The sequence below is a fragment of the Dipteris shenzhenensis genome, chromosome 5 (assembly GCF_047967505.1).
Source record: "Dipteris shenzhenensis isolate YYH24624 ecotype China chromosome 5, Dip_SZ_1.0, whole genome shotgun sequence".
NCBI classification, from domain to species: Eukaryota; Viridiplantae; Streptophyta; class Polypodiopsida; order Gleicheniales; family Dipteridaceae; genus Dipteris; species Dipteris shenzhenensis.
Window position 1 is genome coordinate 32,135,604 of NC_141600.1, and position 6,790 is coordinate 32,142,393.

Below are 6,790 nucleotides of genomic sequence, written 5' to 3' on the forward strand. Positions count from 1 at the left end.
CACGATTTCTTATGAAATAGGCGTAGCCAATTCGGCAAGGTGATGTTTGCTCCTGAGAGTTATTCGACATGGACCAAGGTACTCGCCATGTAAGAGAAAAATAGAGAATTGTAGTCACTGGCTACTGTTGAGTTGCCTCTAGTGCATTTTCATAAGGAGTCTGCTTGCACTTTCTCGATCTTGCTCCCTTCAGTAGTTGATTGTGCTTGTTGTGTAGTAGGACGCCTGTCCGCTTGTTTCTATTGAGATATCGAGCTCCACTTGTGATATGCCAGGGTGATCATTGTGCATTTATGTCACCGACTTATTAGCTACAAATGCGGTTGGTACACCGCCCATGAATAATAGCTGGATGACAGCTATCTTTATGTATTCTAGTTAGTGGCTCAGTTAGTATGCCACCTAGGTCAGCTGAGTTTGGTTTGAGACCCACATATAGGGTTCATCTATTCCATTTGTACTAAGAGAGAGAGTTCTTTTGGCTTTCATAACTAAGAAGAGGAAAACTATTTTCAGCCTCCACCTTTGTGTGTATTCCCCCCCATTATGTATGTGAGAAAGCTGCAAGTGAGACTCCTTACTTCTCTCCCACTCTCTTCACATAATATCAGAGCTCGGTTCGTGGTAAGGAGCTCAAGAAAGCAAACCAAGTTTGCGATGTCTTGGAAAGAGGATCAGTGTTGCTTTCCTTTTTTGAGTTTGGGAGCAAATCTCTGTAGCTAGCACAGCCGAAAAGTTCAAGAGTGCACTGTCTTAGATTGGGATGCCCTTCGCGGTGTGGTGAGAGGGTAGTATATGCTGTGGGTGAAGGCGAAGCCCTCGGTGACATTATTTTTTTGATTCAAGGCCATTTTGAGGCCCGTTTTGGTTCCGGAAGTTTTTCGCAAGCACTCAGAAAGGTGCCTTGTTTTTTATGTGCGAGTTGCCATAGAAATTGCATCGTATGCGTATGCATAGAGATATTGGGAGTGACAGAATCATTCTTATTGCCTGTTGATGCAAAATCGTCACTAGGAAATGACTGTGTGGTCAAATACCACTTTCATCAGTTTTGTAGATTTGCCCTTGTGAGGCAGAAGTTGTGTTTTTTCGATGACAGAATATTTTTGCAGTGTTCTGTAATGGTGTTTGATGCTCTTTCACAGATAGTCACTGAAAAGCTTGACAAGAACAACTTCCCAACATGGAAGTTTAGAATGATGAATTTCCTTAAGGGAAAAGGCTATTGGGAGTTCATTACTAGAGCTGAACAAGAACTAGTTATTCCTAATGTTCCCAATCAACAGGAGTTACAGGCATTTAAAGACTGGCATGAGAGAGCCAGGAAAGTTATGTACTGGCTGTCTATCAATATTTCAGATTCTATGATTGTGCATATTCAGGATGCAAGCACGCCGAAGAAGGCGTGGGATACTTTGACAAAAATGTATAGCACAAATACGCAGGCCAGGAAAATGCAGCTCAAGCAGGAGTTGCATAATGTGCAGAGAGAAAATATGAGCATCAATGACTACCACATGAAGGTGAAGAAGATCGCAGATGCACTTGCTTCCATTGGGTCGCCAGTGGAAGATGATGATTTAGTTTCCGTGGCCTTGAATGGTCTAGGAAAGGATTATGCATAGTTCCGGACATCCATTGCCGTCCGTGAGAATTTTCTTGATTTTGGGGAGTTGATTGCTCTTCTAATTTCTGAAGAGCAAAGAAATGGTGGTGCATCTTCTTCAGGAGGAACTTCAAAAGAAGCTGTCTTCTACTCAAATGCTGGAAGAGGTAGAGGCAGAGGTAGAGCAGGCCGATTTGAAGGCCGTGGCAAAAATCAAAATATGCACTAAATTCAAGAAAACCATTCCTATGGAGGAGGACGTGGTAACCTTAGAGGCAGGGGGAGCCAAAGAGGTCTATATGGAGCAACCACCAGGTTATGTGCATGGTGTTCATTCTGAGTTTGTTTGCAAGTTGAAGAAAGGCTTGTATGGCTTGAAGCAAGCACCCAGAGCATGGTCTGACAAGATAGGACACTATCTTGTCACTATTGGCTTTCAAATTTCCACAGCAGATTTCTCACTTTATGTGAGAAAAATAGAGAAAGGTATTATGCTGCTTGTCATTTATGTTGATGATTTGATCATCACAGGTGATAGTGATGAAGATATCCTTCATGTACGTGAAATAGAAATTTGATCTTTGTGAGAATAACAAACCTCATCCTAGTCTTCTTTTAGACCTCAAAATGCATCTTCTTACTACTGAAAATATATTGAACTTGTAGACATAAGAGAGTATCCCGATACACTTGAATAATCAAAATTTTAAACATAATTTTTTGAATAATTTTGAACGCGATATATTGTTAATTTGATAGTAAACAAACCCTCCTATATGATCAAAACCACTCGGCATGATTCATGTGATCAGATTTGCAATTTGAATTTCGTATCTAATTTAGGCAAAACTCAATAGACAAGTGAGATGGGCCCATCACGCTACCCAAGTCATGGGATGCATGGTTTAGCTTGGCTCAACATCTTGCAAAACTCATCTAAATGTATCCATGACCAAAGGAGTTGCAAGATGGGGAGCCAAGGCAAACAAGTCCCATAGGCATTGACTAGGCTATTTGAGCACACAAGGCACCAAGCGAGATTTCCAACCACATGTGGAGCTTGTTTGGTGGATGATACACACACATGCATGCATCCATAGGCCTCCTATTGCAGTAAACAAGCTGTGATGCTCGGGGGGGTCACTTAGTGTAATATGTCTATATCACGTGCGTTCAAGGGTTCTTTTCTCAATCCCTATGTAACCTATTTGTAGTATTTCCTAGTATCCCCTCTGTAAATTTTGGGAAATTTTATAAATCCCCTTCTGTAAGTATATTTATTTTCCTAGAGGAATTTTAAAAGTCCTTATGTGAGTCATACACTACTACTTTTAGAGTCCCTTTAGGTAGGATGAGATATTTAGACTGCAAGATCTCTACATCACCTACATTATTTGAATCTACACACAAAAAATTGAGGTACCGACTACAATAATGGGCAATGCATAAGTTTAAGATGGGTTTGTGTCTTGATGATGCCATAAGGCAAGAGAAAGAAAGAATAAAGACATATGTGCAAAAATTAAGAGGAACAAATATCAAACAAGACAAATCATGTGTGCCGTACACCAAGAGCAAAGAATTGTGCAAAGTCACTTGAAACACGTAAAGAGCTCAAGAAACAACCTTTATAAAAATACTACATGAAAGATTGAGAGCTTTTATAAATGCTTTATATCTTTCAATTTTTTACAAAACCATATGTATGGGTGTTTTAGCTAGGAGAAGGGATGATAGATTAGCCAATTTTACAAAGCATTCAATGACAATATATAATATTTATTTCTTGCCAAATACAAACATCTACTAAGTCATATCAAACCATGGTATTAAAACCATAGAGGCTACATTCATACAACATCTTGTTGTACCCGATGCCAAAATAGCATTTTCAAACTTGCTTAATGGCATTCATATAAACAAAAGTACCCAGGTGGTTGCAAATCATCCACTTCTGTGATTCAAGGTCCTGCAAAAAAATAATTTAAAAAATCCATCAAGACAAATCAAACTAAACTCAGCGCATAGTAATAATCATAATAAAGCTTTTATCATATCAGAAAGATTACAAAGAAGCCCCTACCAAGTGCATTTAATGCCCCTCTACAAAGTCATTAAATACATTCCAATCATTCTCATCTAAAGTATACTTATTGCTATTACACTCATAGGTGAGGATTACCAATGCAATTACGCTCTCAATATTTATCATGTCAAGGTTTGTAAGATCATATGTGAAGCATCTTGAACCTTTTGGCTTTTGATACCACCCAAGCTAGACTTCTACTCCAAAAGGTCTATTTGAAAGGTTGAACTCTCTTTTATATTCCACATACCCCCCACCAACCTTTCTCCTCATTTTTTGAACTCGTCCAAGGTACCATATAGCTTGTGTTTTCTTTTCTTGCAAAGATCTTGGATTGCATTTCCTTTTGCTTTTCCTTGTTTTGTGTACTTCATGAAAGAATACAGCACAATCGGAACCTATTCCAAATAGGTTCTCATTTGATGTAGCAAGAGGTATATCTTCCTTAGAGTAGTATACTCCTTGGCGAACCCTTGTGAGTCTATCTTTAGAGAGTGTGGGATTTCCATTAAGTTGGCTTACCAATGTGGACTTGAAGAGAGTTTTACCATCAATGGTAACAACTGGGCTCACTGCTTCTTGTTCATCTAGGAGAGAATCCACCACATGTCTAATTTCACTTATGGAGGCATTGTTGTCATTATCATCTATTTCTGACACATGATCTGCTTGACATTGGTCTTCTTCTTCAGAATTAGATTCTTGTGAATATGCATCTGCAAATCCATTTGACCAAGGTTCCATCCACCACTTCATATTCTCACCCTTTGGCTTCATATGCAAACTTTCACACCTTTCTTGAGCACTTTTTAGTCCCTTCTTCAATGCTTCGATGATTTTATCATCAGTTGACACACACTCATAGTCCCCTAGATTAGCTTCTCGCATGTTCTCTTTGAGATTCAATTCTCTCTAGACATGTTCTTGCTTCTTATGTGCCCTTGTAAATAGAGGACTATCCTCTTTGCATTCAAAGTGTGCAAGCCTATTCATACTACCTGCACTATGTAGCATATCCATCAAGTCATAAGCGCGTTCTTGTCCCACCATGCTTCCAATCTTACCGAAGAAGATTTCAACTACATCTGAACCTGTAAGATGTAAAGGACACCTTAGGCCTGGACAAAATTCTCTAAAGTACTTGATCAATAGGACCACAAAATGGCATGAGAGTTGCACATCTAAGAAAGCTTCCTTAGTTATGAAGTTTCTATTCAACGTATAGTTGGCATGATGAACAATCCAAGACCTCCACATTTGAAAGAAAAAAGAGACTTTGCCCGCAAGATAGACTCGATCCACAAGATTCAAATGTGGAGATAAGAAGATGTCGATGTAGTCCCCAGCAATTTCAAGATAAGCTTGTGTTCCTAGCATGCTCCTCTCTTTTCTATGAATTCCATTGTTTGCCAATTCTCCCAAGCACCATTGCACTTGTCTACTGCATATTCTTTGAGCTCCAGCCCAATTTTGATGATCATCTCATCTAATGTCTCCCTCCCTTAGCATATGCTTGTCGATAGAAAAAGCATCATACACATATGCTTCTCCTCTTTCCACTTCAAATCCCAAAAACCTTATTTTTCCATGTCAATATTAGGAGGCAAGTCATCTCGCAAGTCTTCTGCACATTTCTTCATATTTCCTATGATGCTATTAATCATGTGACATACTCCACCTTCATTCATTTCACTCTTGGGCAACGTCTCTCCCATTGTGTTGGCTATGACCTCATTGTAGAAACACTCTATCCGTATTGCATTGCTAGTTATTCCTTGCTCATCTTACTTATCCCTATACAAAGATGCCGCCTAATGACTTTGAGCCAATTTTTCCTTTGCTCTGCTTGCATCTTTTCACAAAAGGATTTCTGGCAAAACGTGCATGAAAAAACCAAGTATTGAGAGAGAATCTAAAATATATTCATATTTTAAATAATCAATGAACACAAAGTTAATTACAATAAAGAACACAACGAACTCCATTCTTATGAAATTTGTATCATGCTTACATGGGCCTACCATTTGAGTGTGTGGAGAAGTGTGTGTTAGACACTAGATAATCAACATTGGAAGAGTATTTCAAATAATATCCAATGGTTGATGACCCACAACTGATTAAAGATAAGATTCAACTTAGAATCCTTATACATAAGCAGCTTTCAAAGACCCCATGGATAGGCATGAATCAAAGACACAAATATCATTGGCTCTAGCATTGTTACCTTAGATGTATGAGCATGAATCTCGGATGTATATTTATTAGAAAGTTTACAACCTCTACACACCAACATTTATGCAATGGTCCCCTATATTCTACACAAAATATTTCCAAAGAGGACAACAACATCAAAAGTCGAATAAATGACCAAGTGTTGAAGCCGAAACTATCATACAACATTGATAACCTACAACGACACTGAAAGCCAAATAAATGACCATGTGTTGAAGTTTAAACATTTGTTTTATGAAATAAGCTACGACAACACTGAAAGCCGAATAAACGACCTAGTGTCAAAGCCTACTTATTTTATAAATTATATATCTAAGGAACAACACCAAAAGTCGAATAAACAACAAAGTGTTGAATCCTATTACTCTTCTAAGGTTGAGAGACGACACATACAGTCGAATGATACGACCAAGTGTCGAGCTAGTTTCAAAACAATGAGAAGGAGTCCTTGTAACGACATCAAAGGTTGAATATTACAACCAAATGTTGAAATGCAGACTTACTTACTTAACCGCACATATAATCGAGTAATACGATCCAATGCAGAAAGATAAGCACCATGCAAATGCATGGCCTAAGTAATTGACTCAAATATTACATTACAAATCAGATGATCGACGTATTATGTCGAAAGGCCAAATACGACACTACATCGATATCTAATAGTCATGTAATATCAAGAATAAAAAAGTTATGACATTGACATACTATATGAAAAGATGACACTACATCGAACATACGTGAAGAAGAAACCCCCCCAAAAAAAGCTTATCAACTTATCGAAAATTTGCCAATAGATGGGTTATTGAGCAGAGAAAGAAAAGCTATCATACCTTTATTTCAATTATAGTCTTGATTTTGGATTG